Below are 25,262 nucleotides of genomic sequence, written 5' to 3' on the forward strand. Positions count from 1 at the left end.
TCATACCTTGCCACCAAAACATCTTCCTCAAGTCTTGATACATTTTAGTATGTGACTATGCTAGCCTGATAATAATATAAGTTTCTTTTTATTATCAATAATATATATAAAATATTATGTGACTATGCTAGCCTGATAATAATATAATTTTCTTTTTATTATCATTTATACATTATCATAAAATGAGTTTATAATTGTAAAAATAAGTTTATAATTTGGTGCATTAGTATGATATGTGTCTTACAATTATATCTTATGTCTAAAGGACAATATACATAAAATTGCATTCTTAAATAATATTGAAATACTATATATTGTATATTCAGGGCCGACCTAAAACATTTCGAGGCCCTGATCTAATCTTTCATATTGAACTCTAATAAAAAAAATATTGAAAAAAAATTATTATTTAAAATAGTGATGATTCTAGAGTTTGTATAGGTTAAATTATATAAGATTTTAGTTTTGAACAAGATTTTAGAATGGTAGAATTGAACTTAGGTCATGACCATCAAAACATTAATATAGTGCCACCAAGCCACTAAATAAACATCAAACATGTATTTAATAAACAACCTATATAATAAATAGTTAATGTATTTTTAATATCTGAGGCCCCCAAATTTTTGAGGTCCTGTGCGGTGGCACACCTCGCACACCCACAGGGCCGGCCCTGTGTATATTTATAAACAAGTACATGTATGTGACTATGCTAGCCTGATAATAATATAATTTTCTTTTTATTATCAATAATATATATAAAATAAATAAAAATAAAATTTTACTTTTTTTTAATCTTATCCTTATCAACGTCGACAAATATGTAAACTAAAATAAATATCAAAAACATATCTAAACTAAAACCGTAAAGTGATCGAAAAATATAAAAATCACATGAAACCGAATATTAGAAAAAGTGTTTATATCATTTTTCGAAAATTGCTAAGTTCTGATTTTGATTTTGGATTGATTTTTTAAAAATTAAACTAAATTGCAAATATATATTTCAATATTTTATATTTTTAATATTAGCATGACATATTATATTTTATTATTCATTAGTATTCAAATTTCTCAATACAATTATTTGTTTAAACTATTTTATATGTTTGAAACATATTTGAACAGACATATATATTTTAAACTGTTTTTATTGATAATGAAGTTTATTGCTTCTCCAATAACACAAAGTTCTTACACAATGTAAGTTCTAAATATTATTAAAAGTGCATCTTTTATTTTTCAACAATCACAGAGATACAACATAAATTATGATTATATAAAACAACAACACTGCTGATATCCAAGTCGAAAAACACATTGTCCACCTTTTTGATATCCTATTTTGATGCACTTTGTAGAACAATTTGGAATACATCCACCTATGCAACAAACTCCTCGTACTTCGTCACTCCCAAGAAGACACATTACACTTTTGTCTAATGTAGCACTTTCTGAATCAAACAAAGAACACAATATTCATTTTATATTAGGAAGTTATTTATCTAAAAATATATATTGTAAAAGAGAGATAAACTATTCCTCTTACCAGAAATCAAAATTATATTCAAGCATAAAACAACCAAAAGAAAATACGATTGATAACTTTGAGAAGTCATTGTTTGGATTTCACCTTATGTGTTGTTTACTTGTTCTTGCAAAACTAACATCACTTCGATTATAAATAGACTGAAAATTTGTTTAAATGGTAATAAATACTAATATTTTATTTTATAAATTTCTTATAAAAATATTTTTGTTTTTGTTTTTTATATATCCTATACTTTCCATTCATTTTGTTCTTTTATCTCTTTATTTTATTTAATTTAACACTTTATCTTTTATTCTAGTTTTATTTTCAAAGTTAAAAAGTAAAAGTATTAAATTGAATAAAAACAAACAAATGACCAAAAATGAAAATTTATTTAAATGATAATAAATATTAATATTGTATTTTATAAATTTCCTTATAAAAACATTTTTGTTTTTTATTTTATAATTATTATTAAAAATTTATATATATTAAAATGAAGAAAAAGTGTTTTTGTTTTTTATATATATCCTATAATTTCCATTTTATTCGTTTATCTCTTTATTTTATTTATTCTACAACTTTATCTTTTATTCTAGTTTTTTTTTCAAAGTTAAAAAGTAAAAGTATTAAATTGAATAAAAATAAACAAATGACCAAAAATGAAAATTAGATAAAAGACAAAGTATGAAAAATCTATTTTAACCTAATAAAAAATATAAATGAAATTTATATATGATTTTTAATAACTCATGTAATATAAATCTGGAATAATATCAGTGTTAATTTTTTGAACATGATAGAATATATTTATCCTTGCCTCCAACCTATTTAATCAATTCTCATTAGAAATGGAAATACACCATGTCGGCTTACAATGAGTTATATTCTGATTTATTTAAAATATTGTTTATCAGATTTATTTAATAAAAATGTTAGATCTTTTTTAAAAGTATATTTTATCAAATAATTAAATTTATGTTATTAATAAAAATCTATAAAATTACGTTATCCTCGTGTATTTATGACTCAATAAATTTTTGTATAGAACCTAACTAATCTAACCAACCCAAATTTCATTGATTTAATTTAGTTTGATTTTATTTTTAAGTATCAACAAAACCAAACCGAATAATACTTTTTTTTTCTTGCGGATTGAATGACTTTTGATGTCAAAACTGCTCAAACCTACCAACACCCTTACTTACGCTACAAAAAATTCATCATCTATAAAAATGACCTAAACATAGATTTAATACTATTTTAAAAATGAATGATTCTATTGGTAAAAAATATGTACTTTCTTGTCTTATCTAAAAATTTAGTTAAAAGTCTATTTTACATTATATTTAGTTAAAAGTTAAAAGTCTAGTTAAAAATTTAGTTAAAAGTCTATTTTTTAATGTAGAATAGATTATTAATAAAATTTTATATAAGACAAAAAGAAATACATAGTTAGATTTAAACTTTAAAAATGTATTCAACCCCATATTTAGATCTGACCTAATCTACTCTCACCGTTGTAGAACATATATATATATATATATATATATATATATATATATATATATATATATATATATATATATATCTTAAATAGTTTTTATTGATAATGAAGTTTTTTGCTTCTCCAATAACATTCAGACTCATTCCCTTAAAGTAGAGTATACTTAGTTCAATCGATTCTAGTCTTCAGAGCTTTGCTGAACTTTGTATTTCACGTAAGCTTATGTTCAACATCTGAAAGACTTGAGTAGAATCATCAGAGTCTGAAAGATTAGTTCTGATACTTCAGATTCATAACAGCTTTACTCAGAGTCGTTTGTTGAAGCTTGCTCAGAGTCATTGTTATCCTTATACTTTTCTTTCCTAAATCAGAGGATTTTTATAGAATTATTTAAAGCATGATTAGAAGCAAAAGTATATCTTCAGAACCTCATTGGAATGACCCTAGTTTTTTCAGAATTAATTTTTATAGAATTATGAATTCACCACCAGCCAACAAGGAACTAATTTATAGAGGTGTTTATATCAAAAAGATATCCAAACTAAAACCGTAAAGTGATCGAAAAAATTTAAAATCGCACAAAACCGAATATTAGAAAAAGTGTTTATATCATATTTTGAAAATTGCTAAGTTTGTTGTCAATATATACTTTAATAGTTTATATTTTTAATATTAGCATGACTTATTATATTTTATTATTCATTAGTATTCAAATTTCTCAATACAATTATTTGCGTAAATTATTTTTACGATTTTATATGTTTAAAACATATTTGAAGAATTTCATTTTGAATTACTAAACTTTAATATATTAAATTTTATACTTGTCATCAAATTTATTATTTTACCGCATATTTACAATATTATTTTTATTTGAAAAATTATAATATGTAAATTTGTTTGTCTATAAACCGATTAAAAATAAACAACATCTTTTTGGATTGGATTTTTTAAATAGTCATTTAAAATTGAACATGACAGAATATATTTATCCTTGCCTCCAACCTATTTAATTCATTCTCATTAGAGATGCTAATACGACATGTCGACTTACAGTGAGTTATATTCTGATTTATTTAAAATTTTATTTATCAGACTTATTTAATAAAATTGTTGGATCTTTTTTAAAAGTATATTTAATTAAATAATTTAATCTATGTTTTTAAAAAAATCTACTAAAAAAATCTATATATATATATATATATATATATATATATATATATATATATATATATATATATATATATATATATATTAAATAAATAGGCTAAATAATATATAAGATATTTTGTAGTTTATGTAAAAAAATAAGTAAATTATATTATTTAAATTTTTTAACGTAGAATAGATTTTTAATAAGTTTTTATATAAGACAACAAAAATACATAATAAATTATACGTGAGATTTAAACTTTAAAAATTTATTCTACATCAGATTTAGATCTAACCTAACCTATTCTCACCGTTGTAGAAGAGATATATATTCTAAACTATTTTTATTGATAATGAAGTTTATTGCTTCTCCAATAACACACAGAGTCATTGCTTTAAAGTTGAGTTTGCTTGCTTCAAACGATTCCCGTCTTTAGAGTTTTGATGAACCTTGTAGTTCACTTTGTATATTTGGTGTCTTTTTTAATTATCATAATTGCATTTTTTTAAAATTTGGGCTCATTTTTAAAATCAGAATGGGGCCTCCGAGATGATTGGGCCAACCATGCCTAGAAGAAAGAAGTTGAATAACATATGTTGATGATTCCTCGAACAACACTTATGCCATCAATCTTCCTCTCCTTTTTTTCTCTTGTTGTTCTTTGTGTGAGCATATAATTTCTCTAGGAACTACCTCGAATCCACCGATATATCTCAAATGATCCGCTTGGAACCCCTATTTATGGGTTTGAAAGGTTAGGCTCGTCAAGTGCACCTTCCAAGCTCGCTTAGTGCGCCTACATTCTTCATGTCTAGGTCATTCTAGATCAACTGTAACTTGCATTGCCGTCTTAACTCGCTAAGCGAATCCCCCACGTTCGCTTAGTCACCAAAATCTTCCTTCACATTGAAGTATCTCAAACCTAAAGTCATGAATCTCCTTTACTCCCTAACTGTCAGGGCCGTCCCAATCAATTGGGAGGCCCTGTTCTATTTTAAAATTAGATATTTAATAGATGAAAACACAATAAATTAAAAAAATATATGTTTTATTTAATAGTAAATAAAATTAAATATATAGAGACAAAGATAATAAAAAATACTATGTAGAAATTTGATTTATCGAAGTTTAGTTATTCGCGGTTTTCTTCTCTTACCATCTTCGATTTATAAAAAAAATATACCATTTAATAAAAGAAAAAAATTCTTTCAACAATTTCCACAGTTAATGAAGTGTTTTATTTAATAAACAATCAACAATGTAAAATTATAAATTTTTAAAGTCTCACAACTACTATTTCAAATTTATTAATGTAGCGATTCACAATGATGCAAAAATATAAATATTTCCAAATTTACGTCTCAAAAAATTTTATAGATCTATAAAATATATTAATAAAAGAAAAAAATTGATTAGGTTAATTGCGATATTAAATTTTAAATAAATTTAAATGTAATTTATTTAGATTATAGACTAATGGGTAGGATATGCTTCAATATATTAATAAAAGAAAATATTTATTAAATTAATTGCAACATTAAATTAAATTTAAAAATAATGTGGTGGCGTTTTGATTCTTCTGTTTGGTGCAACTCTTGATTGCACCCTACCTTGTCTCTCTAACATGTTTGTTAAGTTTTTGTGAGGGCTCACGTGACTCTTGAAGAGATAGCTTGCTTGGTATTCCACTTTATTTGTGGGATACCATTTGGAGATTTATTCTGATTGCTTTACTGACTTGCTTTCTTTGATGGTGCTAGCTTGAGAGATCTCTGGGTTTCTTATTTCTTTAAGTACTGTTACTTCGGATCTTTATCCGTGGGGTAGATCTCTTGACCCCTTTTACATCTTTTCAGCATTTTACTGCTTTCCTAGCTGGAAGACCTCGATAGGAGGCAATGTTTTTGTATGTTTACTTTTGTGCCTAAAGACCTCCAAGAAGAGGCACCAGTGCTAAAGACCTCTATGAAGAGGCAATTGACGAATAAAAGGGATTAGTAGTCAATCCTCCGTTAGTCAGTGCGTCGTTCTTTAAGATCACACTACGTGTCGATGCTTTAGAACAAAAGCCCAAGGTCTTTTGTCCGGTCAGTCAGTGGAGAGGGTTCCATCTTTCTGAACCCCCACGCCTTGTCATGAGCTCACCCTATCCAGGGTTAAGAGCTATGAGGTCTTATCCTCATTACCCATTTGATCTGCTCACCCTGACGTTCAATGTCAGTGGTTAAGAGCCCATTTGATTACCTTTCAATGGCTTGTTTGTCGAGGTTGATATGACCCCTCTTGACTAAAGCCCTACCCATAGGATTGCTAGGCTTCGTATAGTCTCTCGTCTGCATGTCAATTAAGGTAGCACGGTTCCTTCGTCTAGGACTTCCTTTTTGCATGAGCATTCCTAAAACACAAACAAACTCATTGATTTTTCTTCTCCTAAGAACACGTTAACTCCTTCTACTACAGGTGAGTAAGTCTCCAAAGCTCGAGCATCCGGTAGATTGCGTAGTAACGTCGTTCATCTAAAACACACAAAACAAACAAATAGGTATCCGAACTACGGTTTGCTCTGATTCTCATTCCATATGAGATACGTAGGCATAAGACGCGATGTCTTAACGAGCACACCCCTCTTTAACCCATAGGTAGCCGAGCTACGAAGACTCTGATTCTCATATTCAGATGAGATACGTATGCAGTGGATGCGACATCCGCGCGAGTCATTTTCTTTTGACCCCTCTTTTAGTAAATAGTACATTAGATAAATCCACACCCTTTAGACAAGAACAACAAGAGTGGATCTCATAGAGTACTACGGATGCGTAGGGGTACTAATACCTTCCCTTCGCATAATCGACTCCCAAACCCAAGATTTGGTTGCGAGACCCTGTCTTTTCCTTTCCTTTTTCCCGGTTTACTTCGAGCGTTTCCTTTCCCTCCTTCTAGATAAATAACGCACGGTGGCGACTCTTCTGTCATTTCTTTCTTCGCCGGTTGTTTTTTTTCGCATCCCTTTTTTTAGGTTGCGACAAATGCTTGTTGATTACTTCATTCCATTTCCATTAATGTACTTTAATATTCCTCTTCTTCTTCTTCTTTTTCTTTTTTTGATCAATGAGTTAAAGATTGGTGGTTAGCCTTGATGTATGGGAGGTCTAACCTTCCTTGATTCAAATCCAATTCATCTTGATCATGGATCAAGTGAAGGGCTTTGCATTAAGGATAGGTTGTTTCCTAATCCAGCAAAGAACCTAAATCAATACAAGATCATTTCTCATCTTCTTTTTGGCATGGCAAGTTGTAGGAGTTTGATTCACTAATCAAAATCTCTAACTTGTGTTGTTGCCTACATTATTATTGACCGGCCTCAGATAGTTGTGACTTCTACATAAGTCCAATTACGATTGCTTAACATAGCGCTAAATTGTCTTATGGCACACTAACTCTAACACTAACCATTGACCATTAACATTTAATTCTTGCACTTTACATTTATGCAATTTACTATTCTTATACATATCATTTATTTGCCTTTGCCCTTTGCTCATTTGAGCACATGTTTATGTTAATGCAATTTGTCTTTTGCTCACTTGAGCACATAATTGTGTATATATTATTGTGCTTGTATTTTGTTTTGATTATTGTGGACCAAATGTAAAAGATGGACAAAAAGGACTTAGATTCTAGGACATACCCTATGCAAATGGAGTAAAAAAGGCCATAATGTTGAAGATAGATTAGAAGGACGAAATCTCTAAACTCACTCTTGTCCATTCTTAATTTACTTCATGGAAATTTTTGATGTGTGTGCTTTTGTGCTAGGGAATCCTATTTTAGCCAAATTGAAGAACCATTGTTATGTGCTTCTAAAGTGAGAGATCCAAGAGCCATTGGAATATTCCTAAGAGCTTTGCTTGATTGATTGATTGCTTGAGTATACACTTATTTGCTTGCTTATTCCAAAGGATGGGAGCTACTTGGATCATCAATATGATCTCAAGAGAGGAACTCCATTTGTGGTCTTGTTTCTCATCCTTCATCTCTTGTATGATTAGGACTTTAGCCATTCTTCTTCTTCCCTCCACTCTAACCCAAGCCAAAACTTTTTTGCAAACATTAACACTTGTTTTCAAACATTAGAAACCTAAGCATTATGCTTTTGATTTTCAAACTTTCTTTTCATAACACTTATTTTGAATTGAATCTTTAAGTCAACTTTGACCATATTTTGTAAATACTTTTCATTGGTAAATATAACTCATTCAAATGCTTTTGTGGTTTCAATGTCCACTTTCTTATCAAAAAAAAATTCATAACCTTTAGTTATTAGGTTTGAGTTACCCTTGAGGTAGATGTAATACTGACCTATATCCTTAGTGATGGACAATGAGTCTTCCATGCTTATTATAGGGTTAACCCCTCACTAGCATGTTGAAGTTATCCTCACATGGTGGATTTGTGGTTTTAGGTTGGGTTTTCTCCCTTGGATAACAAAAGACCTTAAGGCTTTTGGACCAATCAATTCACCAACTTGTTTTAAGATTTTTACCCCGAACTACGAGGTTTTGATCCTAATCTTTTTTAAGATGGTACGTAGGCAATGGGTTTATCCATCCAAACACAAAATTGTAAATAACTTGTATATTCTCTTCTCATCTCTTCAATCATGTTTGAACAAACAATTTTTCACAAAATATCAACCTTACAACAAGTGTGAAAATGGCTCCCTAGGAGTACCTAGGATGTTTTGGGTGCTTAAAACCTTCCCATTGCATAACCAACCCCCTTACCCAGATCTCTGACATTTTTATTAGTTTTTGATTCGATAAAACTTCTCGGTTTTTGTTCGCTTTCTAACTTTTCCTTTGGATAAATAGAAGTGCGATGGCGACTCGACTTGTATGGTTTACTTTTGATTTGGTCAATAAATCTAAAGGTAACGAATACCCCGCTACAATCAACAACATCTCCTCTTCTTCATGCTTTGTAAATTTTGCATCAGTTTACTGATTCTTCTGTTTTTAAGGACAAACACTTGAGTAGTGACCATACTTCTGACAATTGAAACACTGAATGTGACTTTTTTCAGGTTTTCGACCACCACCTTTTCCTCTACCTACACCACCACCCTTTGGTTGCTTTGGTATGAAGGTCTTCTCTAGTTAGACCAACCTCATTCTTGTTGATTTCGACCAGTCGAATTGATGTAGCCTCTTTTACCTTTGTTGTCGACCCAGTTCCCTTTGCCTTTCTTTTCTCTTGATGATTGCGCCTACAAAGCCACATCACTCTCCGATTTGCCTGCAGCTCTTTCAGTCATTCTTTTTTCATGAGATTCAAGCGTCCCTTGAAGCTCTTCCTTTGTCAATGCTAACAAATCTTTCGACTCTTCTATGTATACTACCATGTGATTGAACTTTAGAGCCAATGACCTCAAGATCTTTGAAAAAATTGATCTTGATGTCAACACTTCTCCACATACCTTGATTTGACTCACCAATTTTGTAACCCTAGTGAAAAAATCAGTTATGCTTTCATTGTCTTCCATCTGAAGCAATTCACATGCTCTTTTGTGAGTTTGTAACCTCCCCTCTTACACCTTCTCTCCGCCTCTAAACGATTTTTCAAGAATTTCCCATGCTTCTTTCACCGATTCAACATCACTAACCTTTTCGAAATTATCAAAATCAATACATTGATGGATTATAAAAGAGCTTTATAATATTTCTTCTTCAATTTTTTGTCTTTTTATTCATCTACCGCGTTTGTTGTAAGCGATGTCACTCCCTCCTTCACAAGATCCCAAAGATCTTGATAGCAAAGATAACATTTATCTGCTTGCACCAATACTCATAATTCTAATTCTTTAGAATTAGGAGACTCGCCGAAAAATTACCATTCGGATGATTCATCACCATCATGTTTTGCTTCCCACGAATCACTCATCCAGTGTTCTAGATACCAGATGTTGGAATTAAATCCAAAACTTTGAGTAATTCTGAGACAATCTTGATGAACAAGATTCAATCAACCGATTGAATTCCCTTTTGTTCTTCACTCTTCACTCGAGTGGATCAACCAACCTTAGTTGCAAGATTATATCCCTGCATAATGATGATGAAAACAAGACAAGAAAATTGAATTGGAGAAGAAAGAAAATTAGGGTCTTTATCGAGAGAGGGGAAGAAGATGAATTATTTCTGCATAGATAATAGAGGTTACTCCTTATTTATAGATATTGGGCTTGCTTGCTTATCAAGCAAGGTCCAAAACTAACCTAACTAACTCAGATAAACAAATAAATAAAGTTAAGTCTAACATTACTGTCGAGATACTCTTCAACATTTCGACACCTAGGTGATTCGATACTTCCTTACTTCTGTCGAGCAACCTACTTCAACACAAGGAATTAGGTTTTTTTTTTTAAATTATTTAATTAAATAATTAAGTTTATGTGATTAAAAAAGTCAATAAAATTTATAAATCGGTCTACATATACATATCTATTAGAAAATAGACTAAATAATATATAAAATATTTTGTTATATTTATAAATCGGTCTACATGTGGACAACATAGTTTTGTATTTAGTCATTTATACATTATCATAAAATGAGTTTATAATTGTAAAAATAAGTTTATAATTTGGTGCATTAGTATGATATGTGTCTTACAATTATATCTTATGTCTAAAGGACAATATACATAAAATTGCATTCTTAAATAATATTGAAATACTATATATTGTATATTCAGGGCCGACCTAAAACATTTCGAGGCCCTGATCTAATCTTTCATATTGAACTCTAATAAAAAAAATATTGAAAAAAAATTATTATTTAAAATAGTGATGATTCTAGAGTTTGTATAGGTTAAATTATATAAGATTTTAGTTTTGAACAAGATTTTAGAATGGTAGAATTGAACTTAGGTCATGACCATCAAAACATTAATATAGTGCCACCAAGCCACTAAATAAACATCAAACATGTATTTAATAAACAACCTATATAATAAATAGTTAATGTATTTTTAATATCTGAGGCCCCCAAATTTTTGAGGTCCTGTGCGGTGGCACACCTCGCACACCCACAGGGCCGGCCCTGTGTATATTTATAAACAAGTACATGTATGTGACTATGCTAGCCTGATAATAATATAATTTTCTTTTTATTATCAATAATATATATAAAATAAATAAAAATAAAATTTTACTTTTTTTTAATCTTATCCTTATCAACGTCGACAAATATGTAAACTAAAATAAATATCAAAAACATATCTAAACTAAAACCGTAAAGTGATCGAAAAATATAAAAATCACATGAAACCGAATATTAGAAAAAGTGTTTATATCATTTTTCGAAAATTGCTAAGTTCTGATTTTGATTTTGGATTGATTTTTTAAAAATTAAACTAAATTGCAAATATATATTTCAATATTTTATATTTTTAATATTAGCATGACATATTATATTTTATTATTCATTAGTATTCAAATTTCTCAATACAATTATTTGTTTAAACTATTTTATATGTTTGAAACATATTTGAACAGACATATATATTTTAAACTGTTTTTATTGATAATGAAGTTTATTGCTTCTCCAATAACACAAAGTTCTTACACAATGTAAGTTCTAAATATTATTAAAAGTGCATCTTTTATTTTTCAACAATCACAGAGATACAACATAAATTATGATTATATAAAACAACAACACTGCTGATATCCAAGTCGAAAAACACATTGTCCACCTTTTTGATATCCTATTTTGATGCACTTTGTAGAACAATTTGGAATACATCCACCTATGCAACAAACTCCTCGTACTTCGTCACTCCCAAGAAGACACATTACACTTTTGTCTAATGTAGCACTTTCTGAATCAAACAAAGAACACAATATTCATTTTATATTAGGAAGTTATTTATCTAAAAATATATATTGTAAAAGAGAGATAAACTATTCCTCTTACCAGAAATCAAAATTATATTCAAGCATAAAACAACCAAAAGAAAATACGATTGATAACTTTGAGAAGTCATTGTTTGGATTTCACCTTATGTGTTGTTTACTTGTTCTTGCAAAACTAACATCACTTCGATTATAAATAGACTGAAAATTTGTTTAAATGGTAATAAATACTAATATTTTATTTTATAAATTTCTTATAAAAATATTTTTGTTTTTGTTTTTTATATATCCTATACTTTCCATTCATTTTGTTCTTTTATCTCTTTATTTTATTTAATTTAACACTTTATCTTTTATTCTAGTTTTATTTTCAAAGTTAAAAAGTAAAAGTATTAAATTGAATAAAAACAAACAAATGACCAAAAATGAAAATTTATTTAAATGATAATAAATATTAATATTGTATTTTATAAATTTCCTTATAAAAACATTTTTGTTTTTTATTTTATAATTATTATTAAAAATTTATATATATTAAAATGAAGAAAAAGTGTTTTTGTTTTTTATATATATCCTATAATTTCCATTTTATTCGTTTATCTCTTTATTTTATTTATTCTACAACTTTATCTTTTATTCTAGTTTTTTTTTCAAAGTTAAAAAGTAAAAGTATTAAATTGAATAAAAATAAACAAATGACCAAAAATGAAAATTAGATAAAAGACAAAGTATGAAAAATCTATTTTAACCTAATAAAAAATATAAATGAAATTTATATATGATTTTTAATAACTCATGTAATATAAATCTGGAATAATATCAGTGTTAATTTTTTGAACATGATAGAATATATTTATCCTTGCCTCCAACCTATTTAATCAATTCTCATTAGAAATGGAAATACACCATGTCGGCTTACAATGAGTTATATTCTGATTTATTTAAAATATTGTTTATCAGATTTATTTAATAAAAATGTTAGATCTTTTTTAAAAGTATATTTTATCAAATAATTAAATTTATGTTATTAATAAAAATCTATAAAATTACGTTATCCTCGTGTATTTATGACTCAATAAATTTTTGTATAGAACCTAACTAATCTAACCAACCCAAATTTCATTGATTTAATTTAGTTTGATTTTATTTTTAAGTATCAACAAAACCAAACCGAATAATACTTTTTTTTTTCTTGCGGATTGAATGACTTTTGATGTCAAAACTGCTCAAACCTACCAACACCCTTACTTACGCTACAAAAAATTCATCATCTATAAAAATGACCTAAACATAGATTTAATACTATTTTAAAAATGAATGATTCTATTGGTAAAAAATATGTACTTTCTTGTCTTATCTAAAAATTTAGTTAAAAGTCTATTTTACATTATATTTAGTTAAAAGTTAAAAGTCTAGTTAAAAATTTAGTTAAAAGTCTATTTTTTAATGTAGAATAGATTATTAATAAAATTTTATATAAGACAAAAAGAAATACATAGTTAGATTTAAACTTTAAAAATGTATTCAACCCCATATTTAGATCTGACCTAATCTACTCTCACCGTTGTAGAACATATATATATATATATATATATATATATATATATATATATATATATATATATATATATATATATATCTTAAATAGTTTTTATTGATAATGAAGTTTTTTGCTTCTCCAATAACATTCAGACTCATTCCCTTAAAGTAGAGTATACTTAGTTCAATCGATTCTAGTCTTCAGAGCTTTGCTGAACTTTGTATTTCACGTAAGCTTATGTTCAACATCTGAAAGACTTGAGTAGAATCATCAGAGTCTGAAAGATTAGTTCTGATACTTCAGATTCATAACAGCTTTACTCAGAGTCGTTTGTTGAAGCTTGCTCAGAGTCATTGTTATCCTTATACTTTTCTTTCCTAAATCAGAGGATTTTTATAGAATTATTTAAAGCATGATTAGAAGCAAAAGTATATCTTCAGAACCTCATTGGAATGACCCTAGTTTTTTCAGAATTAATTTTTATAGAATTATGAATTCACCACCAGCCAACAAGGAACTAATTTATAGAGGTGTTTATATCAAAAAGATATCCAAACTAAAACCGTAAAGTGATCGAAAAAATTTAAAATCGCACAAAACCGAATATTAGAAAAAGTGTTTATATCATATTTTGAAAATTGCTAAGTTTGTTGTCAATATATACTTTAATAGTTTATATTTTTAATATTAGCATGACTTATTATATTTTATTATTCATTAGTATTCAAATTTCTCAATACAATTATTTGCGTAAATTATTTTTACGATTTTATATGTTTAAAACATATTTGAAGAATTTCATTTTGAATTACTAAACTTTAATATATTAAATTTTATACTTGTCATCAAATTTATTATTTTACCGCATATTTACAATATTATTTTTATTTGAAAAATTATAATATGTAAATTTGTTTGTCTATAAACCGATTAAAAATAAACAACATCTTTTTGGATTGGATTTTTTAAATAGTCATTTAAAATTGAACATGACAGAATATATTTATCCTTGCCTCCAACCTATTTAATTCATTCTCATTAGAGATGCTAATACGACATGTCGACTTACAGTGAGTTATATTCTGATTTATTTAAAATTTTATTTATCAGACTTATTTAATAAAATTGTTGGATCTTTTTTAAAAGTATATTTAATTAAATAATTTAATCTATGTTTTTAAAAAAATCTACTAAAAAATCTATATATATATATATATATATATATATATATATATATATATATATATATATATATATATATATATATATATATATATATATTAAATAAATAGGCTAAATAATATATAAGATATTTTGTAGTTTATGTAAAAAAATAAGTAAATTATATTATTTAAATTTTTTAACGTAGAATAGATTTTTAATAAGTTTTTATATAAGACAACAAAAATACATAATAAATTATACGTGAGATTTAAACTTTAAAAATTTATTCTACATCAGATTTAGATCTAACCTAACCTATTCTCACCGTTGTAGAAGAGATATATATTCTAAACTATTTTTATTGATAATGAAGTTTATTGCTTCTCCAATAACACACAGAGTCATTGCTTTAAAGTTGAGTTTGCTTGCTTCAAACGATTCCCGTCTTTAGAGTTTTGATGAACCTTGTAGTTCACTTTGTATATTTGGTGTCTTTTTTAATTATCATAATTGCATTTTTTTAAAATTTGGGCTCATTTTTAAAATCAGAATGGGGCCTCCGAGATGATTGGGCCAACCATGCCTAGAAGAAAGAAGTTGAATAACATATGTTGATGATTCCTCGAACAACACTTATGCCATCAATCTTCCTCTCCTTTTTTTCTCTTGTTGTTCTTTGTGTGAGCATATAATTTCTCTAGGAACTACCTCGAATCCACCGATATATCTCAAATGATCCGCTTGGAACCCCTATTTATGGGTTTGAAAGGTTAGGCTCGTCAAGTGCACCTTCCAAGCTCGCTTAGTGCGCCTACATTCTTCATGTCTAGGTCATTCTAGATCAACTGTAACTTGCATTGCCGTCTTAACTCGCTAAGCGAATCCCCCACGTTCGCTTAGTCACCAAAATCTTCCTTCACATTGAAGTATCTCAAACCTAAAGTCATGAATCTCCTTTACTCCCTAACTGTCAGGGCCGTCCCAATCAATTGGGAGGCCCTGTTCTATTTTAAAATTAGATATTTAATAGATGAAAACACAATAAATTAAAAAAATATATGTTTTATTTAATAGTAAATAAAATTAAATATATAGAGACAAAGATAATAAAAAATACTATGTAGAAATTTGATTTATCGAAGTTTAGTTATTCGCGGTTTTCTTCTCTTACCATCTTCGATTTATAAAAAAAATATACCATTTAATAAAAGAAAAAAATTCTTTCAACAATTTCCACAGTTAATGAAGTGTTTTATTTAATAAACAATCAACAATGTAAAATTATAAATTTTTAAAGTCTCACAACTACTATTTCAAATTTATTAATGTAGCGATTCACAATGATGCAAAAATATAAATATTTCCAAATTTACGTCTCAAAAAATTTTATAGATCTATAAAATATATTAATAAAAGAAAAAATTGATTAGGTTAATTGCGATATTAAATTTTAAATAAATTTAAATGTAATTTATTTAGATTATAGACTAATGGGTAGGATATGCTTCAATATATTAATAAAAGAAAATATTTATTAAATTAATTGCAACATTAAATTAAATTTAAAAATAATGTGGTGGCGTTTTGATTCTTCTGTTTGGTGCAACTCTTGATTGCACCCTACCTTGTCTCTCTAACATGTTTGTTAAGTTTTTGTGAGGGCTCACGTGACTCTTGAAGAGATAGCTTGCTTGGTATTCCACTTTATTTGTGGGATACCATTTGGAGATTTATTCTGATTGCTTTACTGACTTGCTTTCTTTGATGGTGCTAGCTTGAGAGATCTCTGGGTTTCTTATTTCTTTAAGTACTGTTACTTCGGATCTTTATCCGTGGGGTAGATCTCTTGACCCCTTTTACATCTTTTCAGCATTTTACTGCTTTCCTAGCTGGAAGACCTCGATAGGAGGCAATGTTTTTGTATGTTTACTTTTGTGCCTAAAGACCTCCAAGAAGAGGCACCAGTGCTAAAGACCTCTATGAAGAGGCAATTGACGAATAAAAGGGATTAGTAGTCAATCCTCCGTTAGTCAGTGCGTCGTTCTTTAAGATCACACTACGTGTCGATGCTTTAGAACAAAAGCCCAAGGTCTTTTGTCCGGTCAGTCAGTGGAGAGGGTTCCATCTTTCTGAACCCCCACGCCTTGTCATGAGCTCACCCTATCCAGGGTTAAGAGCTATGAGGTCTTATCCTCATTACCCATTTGATCTGCTCACCCTGACGTTCAATGTCAGTGGTTAAGAGCCCATTTGATTACCTTTCAATGGCTTGTTTGTCGAGGTTGATATGACCCCTCTTGACTAAAGCCCTACCCATAGGATTGCTAGGCTTCGTATAGTCTCTCGTCTGCATGTCAATTAAGGTAGCACGGTTCCTTCGTCTAGGACTTCCTTTTTGCATGAGCATTCCTAAAACACAAACAAACTCATTGATTTTTCTTCTCCTAAGAACACGTTAACTCCTTCTACTACAGGTGAGTAAGTCTCCAAAGCTCGAGCATCCGGTAGATTGCGTAGTAACGTCGTTCATCTAAAACACACAAAACAAACAAATAGGTATCCGAACTACGGTTTGCTCTGATTCTCATTCCATATGAGATACGTAGGCATAAGACGCGATGTCTTAACGAGCACACCCCTCTTTAACCCATAGGTAGCCGAGCTACGAAGACTCTGATTCTCATATTCAGATGAGATACGTATGCAGTGGATGCGACATCCGCGCGAGTCATTTTCTTTTGACCCCTCTTTTAGTAAATAGTACATTAGATAAATCCACACCCTTTAGACAAGAACAACAAGAGTGGATCTCATAGAGTACTACGGATGCGTAGGGGTACTAATACCTTCCCTTCGCATAATCGACTCCCAAACCCAAGATTTGGTTGCGAGACCCTGTCTTTTCCTTTCCTTTTTCCCGGTTTACTTCGAGCGTTTCCTTTCCCTCCTTCTAGATAAATAACGCACGGTGGCGACTCTTCTGTCATTTCTTTCTTCGCCGGTTGTTTTTTTTCGCATCCCTTTTTTTAGGTTGCGACAAATGCTTGTTGATTACTTCATTCCATTTCCATTAATGTACTTTAATATTCCTCTTCTTCTTCTTCTTTTTCTTTTTTTGATCAATGAGTTAAAGATTGGTGGTTAGCCTTGATGTATGGGAGGTCTAACCTTCCTTGATTCAAATCCAATTCATCTTGATCATGGATCAAGTGAAGGGCTTTGCATTAAGGATAGGTTGTTTCCTAATCCAGCAAAGAACCTAAATCAATACAAGATCATTTCTCATCTTCTTTTTGGCATGGCAAGTTGTAGGAGTTTGATTCACTAATCAAAATCTCTAACTTGTGTTGTTGCCTACATTATTATTGACCGGCCTCAGATAGTTGTGACTTCTACATAAGTCCAATTACGATTGCTTAACATAGCGCTAAATTGTCTTATGGCACACTAACTCTAACACTAACCATTGACCATTAACATTTAATTCTTGCACTTTACATTTATGCAATTTACTATTCTTATACATATCATTTATTTGCCTTTGCCCTTTGCTCATTTGAGCACATGTTTATGTTAATGCAATTTGTCTTTTGCTCACTTGAGCACATAATTGTGTATATATTATTGTGCTTGTATTTTGTTTTGATTATTGTGGACCAAATGTAAAAGATGGACAAAAAGGACTTAGATTCTAGGACATACCCTATGCAAATGGAGTAAAAAAGGCCATAATGTTGAAGATAGATTAGAAGGACGAAATCTCTAAACTCACTCTTGTCCATTCTTAATTTACTTCATGGAAATTTTTGATGTGTGTGCTTTTGTGCTAGGGAATCCTATTTTAGCCAAATTGAAGAACCATTGTTATGTGCTTCTAAAGTGAGAGATCCAAGAGCCATTGGAATATTCCTAAGAGCTTTGCTTGATTGATTGATTGCTTGAGTATACACTTATTTGCTTGCTTATTCCAAAGGATGGGAGCTACTTGGATCATCAATATGATCTCAAGAGAGGAACTCCATTTGTGGTCTTGTTTCTCATCCTTCATCTCTTGTATGATTAGGACTTTAGCCATTCTTCTTCTTCCCTCCACTCTAACCCAAGCCAAAACTTTTTTGCAAACATTAACACTTGTTTTCAAACATTAGAAACCTAAGCATTATGCTTTTGATTTTCAAACTTTCTTTTCATAACACTTATTTTGAATTGAATCTTTAAGTCAACTTTGACCATATTTTGTAAATACTTTTCATTGGTAAATATAACTCATTCAAATGCTTTTGTGGTTTCAATGTCCACTTTCTTATCAAAAAAAAATTCATAACCTTTAGTTATTAGGTTTGAGTTACCCTTGAGGTAGATGTAATACTGACCTATATCCTTAGTGATGGACAATGAGTCTTCCATGCTTATTATAGGGTTAACCCCTCACTAGCATGTTGAAGTTATCCTCACATGGTGGATTTGTGGTTTTAGGTTGGGTTTTCTCCCTTGGATAACAAAAGACCTTAAGGCTTTTGGACCAATCAATTCACCAACTTGTTTTAAGATTTTTACCCCGAACTACGAGGTTTTGATCCTAATCTTTTTTAAGATGGTACGTAGGCAATGGGTTTATCCATCCAAACACAAAATTGTAAATAACTTGTATATTCTCTTCTCATCTCTTCAATCATGTTTGAACAAACAATTTTTCACAAAATATCAACCTTACAACAAGTGTGAAAATGGCTCCCTAGGAGTACCTAGGATGTTTTGGGTGCTTAAAACCTTCCCATTGCATAACCAACCCCCTTACCCAGATCTCTGACATTTTTATTAGTTTTTGATTCGATAAAACTTCTCGGTTTTTGTTCGCTTTCTAACTTTTCCTTTGGATAAATAGAAGTGCGATGGCGACTCGACTTGTATGGTTTACTTTTGATTTGGTCAATAAATCTAAAGGTAACGAATACCCCGCTACAATCAACAACATCTCCTCTTCTTCATGCTTTGTAAATTTTGCATCAGTTTACTGATTCTTCTGTTTTTAAGGACAAACACTTGAGTAGTGACCATACTTCTGACAATTGAAACACTGAATGTGACTTTTTTCAGGTTTTCGACCACCACCTTTTCCTCTACCTACACCACCACCCTTTGGTTGCTTTGGTATGAAGGTCTTCTCTAGTTAGACCAACCTCATTCTTGTTGATTTCGACCAGTCGAATTGATGTAGCCTCTTTTACCTTTGTTGTCGACCCAGTTCCCTTTGCCTTTCTTTTCTCTTGATGATTGCGCCTACAAAGCCACATCACTCTCCGATTTGCCTGCAGCTCTTTCAGTCATTCTTTTTTCATGAGATTCAAGCGTCCCTTGAAGCTCTTCCTTTGTCAATGCTAACAAATCTTTCGACTCTTCTATGTATACTACCATGTGATTGAACTTTAGAGCCAATGACCTCAAGATCTTTGAAAAAATTGATCTTGATGTCAACACTTCTCCACATACCTTGATTTGACTCACCAATTTTGTAACCCTAGTGAAAAAATCAGTTATGCTTTCATTGTCTTCCATCTGAAGCAATTCACATGCTCTTTTGTGAGTTTGTAACCTCCCCTCTTACACCTTCTCTCCGCCTCTAAACGATTTTTCAAGAATTTCCCATGCTTCTTTCACCGATTCAACATCACTAACCTTTTCGAAATTATCAAAATCAATACATTGATGGATTATAAAAGAGCTTTATAATATTTCTTCTTCAATTTTTTGTCTTTTTATTCATCTACCGCGTTTGTTGCAAGCGATGTCACTCCCTCCTTCACAAGATCCCAAAGATCTTGATAGCAAAGATAACATTTATCTGCTTGCACCAATACTCATAATTCTAATTCTTTAGAATTAGGAGACTCGCCGAAAAATTACCATTCGGATGATTCATCACCATCATGTTTTGCTTCCCACGAATCACTCATCCAGTGTTCTAGATACCAGATGTTGGAATTAAATCCAAAACTTTGAGTAATTCTGAGACAATCTTGATGAACAAGATTCAATCAACCGATTGAATTCCCTTTTGTTCTTCACTCTTCACTCGAGTGGATCAACCAACCTTAGTTGCAAGATTATATCCCTGCATAATGATGATGAAAACAAGACAAGAAAATTGAATTGGAGAAGAAAGAAAATTAGGGTCTTTATCGAGAGAGGGGAAGAAGATGAATTATTTCTGCATAGATAATAGAGGTTACTCCTTATTTATAGATATTGGGCTTGCTTGCTTATCAAGCAAGGTCCAAAACTAACCTAACTAACTCAGATAAACAAATAAATAAAGTTAAGTCTAACATTACTGTCGAGATACTCTTCAACATTTCGACACCTAGGTGATTCGATACTTCCTTACTTCTGTCGAGCAACCTACTTCAACACAAGGAATTAGGTTTTTTTTTTAAATTATTTAATTAAATAATTAAGTTTATGTGATTAAAAAAGTCAATAAAATTTATAAATCGGTCTACATATACATATCTATTAGAAAATAGACTAAATAATATATAAAATATTTTGTTATATTTATAAATCGGTCTACATGTGGACAACATAGTTTTGTATTTAGTCATTTATACATTATCATAAAATGAGTTTATAATTGTAAAAATAAGTTTATAATTTGGTGCATTAGTATGATATGTGTCTTACAATTATATCTTATGTCTAAAGGACAATATACATAAAATTGCATTCTTAAATAATATTGAAATACTATATATTGTATATTCAGGGCCGACCTAAAACATTTCGAGGCCCTGATCTAATCTTTCATATTGAACTCTAATAAAAAAAATATTGAAAAAAAATTATTATTTAAAATAGTGATGATTCTAGAGTTTGTATAGGTTAAATTATATAAGATTTTAGTTTTGAACAAGATTTTAGAATGGTAGAATTGAACTTAGGTCATGACCATCAAAACATTAATATAGTGCCACCAAGCCACTAAATAAACATCAAACATGTATTTAATAAACAACCTATATAATAAATAGTTAATGTATTTTTAATATCTGAGGCCCCCAAATTTTTGAGGTCCTGTGCGGTGGCACACCTCGCACACCCACAGGGCCGGCCCTGTGTATATTTATAAACAAGTACATGTATGTGACTATGCTAGCCTGATAATAATATAATTTTCTTTTTATTATCAATAATATATATAAAATAAATAAAAATAAAATTTTACTTTTTTTTAATCTTATCCTTATCAACGTCGACAAATATGTAAACTAAAATAAATATCAAAAACATATCTAAACTAAAACCGTAAAGTGATCGAAAAATATAAAAATCACATGAAACCGAATATTAGAAAAAGTGTTTATATCATTTTTCGAAAATTGCTAAGTTCTGATTTTGATTTTGGATTGATTTTTTAAAAATTAAACTAAATTGCAAATATATATTTCAATATTTTATATTTTTAATATTAGCATGACATATTATATTTTATTATTCATTAGTATTCAAATTTCTCAATACAATTATTTGTTTAAACTATTTTATATGTTTGAAACATATTTGAACAGACATATATATTTTAAACTGTTTTTATTGATAATGAAGTTTATTGCTTCTCCAATAACACAAAGTTCATACACAATGTAAGTTCTAAATATTATTAAAAGTGCATCTTTTATTTTTCAACAATCACAGAGATACAACATAAATTATGATGATATAAAACAACAACACCGATATCCAAGTCGAAAAACACATTGTCCACCTTTTTGATATCCTATTTTGATGCACTTTGTAGAACAATTTGGAAAACATCCACCTATGCAACAAACTCCTCGTACTTCGTCACTCCCAAAAAGACACATTACACTTTTGTCTAATGTAACACTTTCTGAATCAAACAAAGAATACAATATTCATTTTATATTAGGAAGTTATTTATCTAAAAATATAAATTGTAAAAGAGAGATAAACTATTCCTCTTACCAGAAATCAAAATTATATTCAAGCATAAAACAACCAAAAGAAAATACGATTGATAACTTTGAGAAGTCATTGTTTGGATTTCACCTTATGTGTTGTTTACTTGTTCTTGCAAAACTAACATCACTTCGATTATAAATAGACTGAAAATTTGTTTAAATGGTAATAAATACTAATATTTTATTTTATAAATTTCTTATAAAAATATTTTTGTTTTTGTTTTTTATATATCCTATACTTTCCATTCATTTTGTTCTTTTATCTCTTTATTTCATTTAATTTAACACTTTATCTTTTATTCTAGTTTTCTTTTCAAAGTTAAAAAGTAAAAGTATTAAATTGAATAAAAACAAACAAATGACCAAAAATGAAAATTTATTTAAATGATAATAAATATTAATATTGTATTTTATAAATTTCCTTATAAAAACATTTTTGTTTTTTATTTTATAATTATTATTAAAATTTTATATATATTAAAATGAAGAAAAAATGTTTTTGTTTTTTTATATATATCCTATAATTTCCATTTTATTCGTTTATCTCTTTATTTTATTTATTCCACAACTTTATCTTTTATTCTAGTTTTTTTTTTCAAAGTTAAAAAGTAAAAGTATTAAATTGAATAAAAATAAACAAATGACCAAAAATGAAAATTAGATAAAAGACAAAGTATGAAAAATCTATTTTAACCTAATAAAAAATTTAAATGAAATTTATATATGATTTATAATAACCCGTGTAATATATATCTGGAATAATATCATACCAGTGTTAATTTTTTGAACATGATAGAATATATTTATCCTTGCCTCCAACCTATTTAATCAATTCTCATTAGAGATGGAAATACGCCATGTCGGCTTACAATGAGTTATATTCTGATTTATTTAAAATATTGTTTATCAGATTTATTTAATAAAAATGTTAGATCTTTTTTAAAAGTATATTTAATTAAATAATTAAATTTATGTTATTAATAAAAATCTATAAAACTATGTTATCCTCGTGTATGTATGACTCAATAAATTTTTTGTATAGAGCCGAACCAACATAGCCAACCCAAATTTCATTGATTTAATTTGGTTTGATTTTATTTTTAAGTATCAACAAAATCAAACCGAATAATACATTTTTTTTCTTGCAGATTAAATGACTTTTGGTGTCAAAACTGCTCAAACCTACCAACACCCTTACTTACGCTACAAGAAATTGATCATATATAAAAATGACCTAACCATAGATTTAATACTATTTTAAAAATGAATGATGCTATTGGTCAAAAATATGTACTTTCTTGTCTTATCTAAAAATTTAGTTAAAAGTCTATTTTACATAAATTTAGTCTATTTGTTATATATATATATATATATATATATATATATATATATATATATATATATATATATATATTATATATATATATATATATATATATATATATATATATATATATATATATATATATAACAAATAGACTAAATAATATATAATATATTTTGTTGTTTATGTAAAAAAAAAGTAAAATATATTATTTAAATTTTTTAATGTAGAATAGATTATTAATAAATTTTTATATAAGACAAAAAAAAAATACATAATAAATTATAGGTCAGATTTAAACTTTAAAAATGTATTCAACCCCATATTTAGATCTGACCTAATCTATTCTCACCGTTGTAGAACATATATATATTTTTTAAATAGTTTTTATTGATAATGAAGTTTTTTGCTTCTTGTAGCGTGGTATTCGTTACCTTATGGTTTATTGACTAAACCAAAAGTAAACATACAATTCGAGTCGCCACCGCACTTTTATTTGTCCAAAGGAAGGGCTAAAAAGCGAACAAAAACCAAGTATGAAGTTTTATCAAATCAAAAACTAATAAAAATGCCAGAGATCTAGGTAAGGGGGATGGTTATGAAATGGGAAGGTTTTATGCACCCAAAACATCCTTAGTACTCTAAGGGAACCTCTTTTTGCAAATGTGTGTTGTAGGTGGTATTTGTGAAAATATGTGCAAAAGATTGGGGGATGAGAAGAGAAATTTGATATGCTTATCATGTTATGGATGATGTTTGATCATGAATTATTTGATGATTTATTGAAATGTTTATGATTGGTTTTGAGCTAAATCATTCTGTTGACTTCTTTGAGCTTCCATATGCCATGCTTTGACCTAATTTGCTTATGAAATGATGATGATGATTGATATGAACATGAAACCAATTGAGTTTGTTTCTTGATTGTTTGAACTTGATTTTGGACACTTGTCACTTGCTGTTTTGACTTCCTTATCTCTTTTTGACCCTAGGCTTGTCCTAGTGGTCATGTTGCTCATGTTTAAGTTTGTTGTTTCAGGTTAAGCAACAAATACCCAAAGAGATCAATACAAATTGATTGAGCTTGATTGATTATCATGACTAACTTGTTTGTTTTGTAGGTTGCTTGGCTCATATGCTTTGAGCCTTGTG

The 25,262-nt window shown here is 28.9% G+C and overlaps 2 long non-coding RNA genes across 3 annotated transcripts; both read right to left on the reverse strand.

Moving 5' to 3' along the window:
- Positions 1–1,135: 1,135 nt before the first annotated feature.
- On the reverse strand, positions 1,136–1,694 carry LOC127128464 (uncharacterized). The gene is made up of 2 exons (XR_007805918.1): positions 1,550–1,694; positions 1,136–1,454 (listed from the first exon to the last, which is right to left on the reverse strand). It is a non-coding gene; the product is annotated as an uncharacterized LOC127128464 (long non-coding RNA).
- A 10,056-nt stretch (positions 1,695–11,750) lies between these two features.
- LOC127128462 (uncharacterized) lies at positions 11,751–22,946 on the reverse strand. 2 transcript variants are annotated; one of them, XR_007805916.1, is made up of 2 exons: positions 22,791–22,946; positions 11,751–12,069 (listed from the first exon to the last, which is right to left on the reverse strand). It is a non-coding gene; the product is annotated as an uncharacterized LOC127128462 (long non-coding RNA). The 2 variants fall into 2 exon arrangements; XR_007805915.1 differs by lacking the exon at positions 22,791–22,946 and adding an exon at positions 12,165–12,314.
- Between the last annotated feature and the right edge of the window lie 2,316 nt (positions 22,947–25,262).

The sequence above is a fragment of the Lathyrus oleraceus genome, chromosome 3 (genome assembly GCF_024323335.1).
Source record: "Lathyrus oleraceus cultivar Zhongwan6 chromosome 3, CAAS_Psat_ZW6_1.0, whole genome shotgun sequence".
NCBI lineage: Eukaryota > Viridiplantae > Streptophyta > Magnoliopsida > Fabales > Fabaceae > Lathyrus > Lathyrus oleraceus.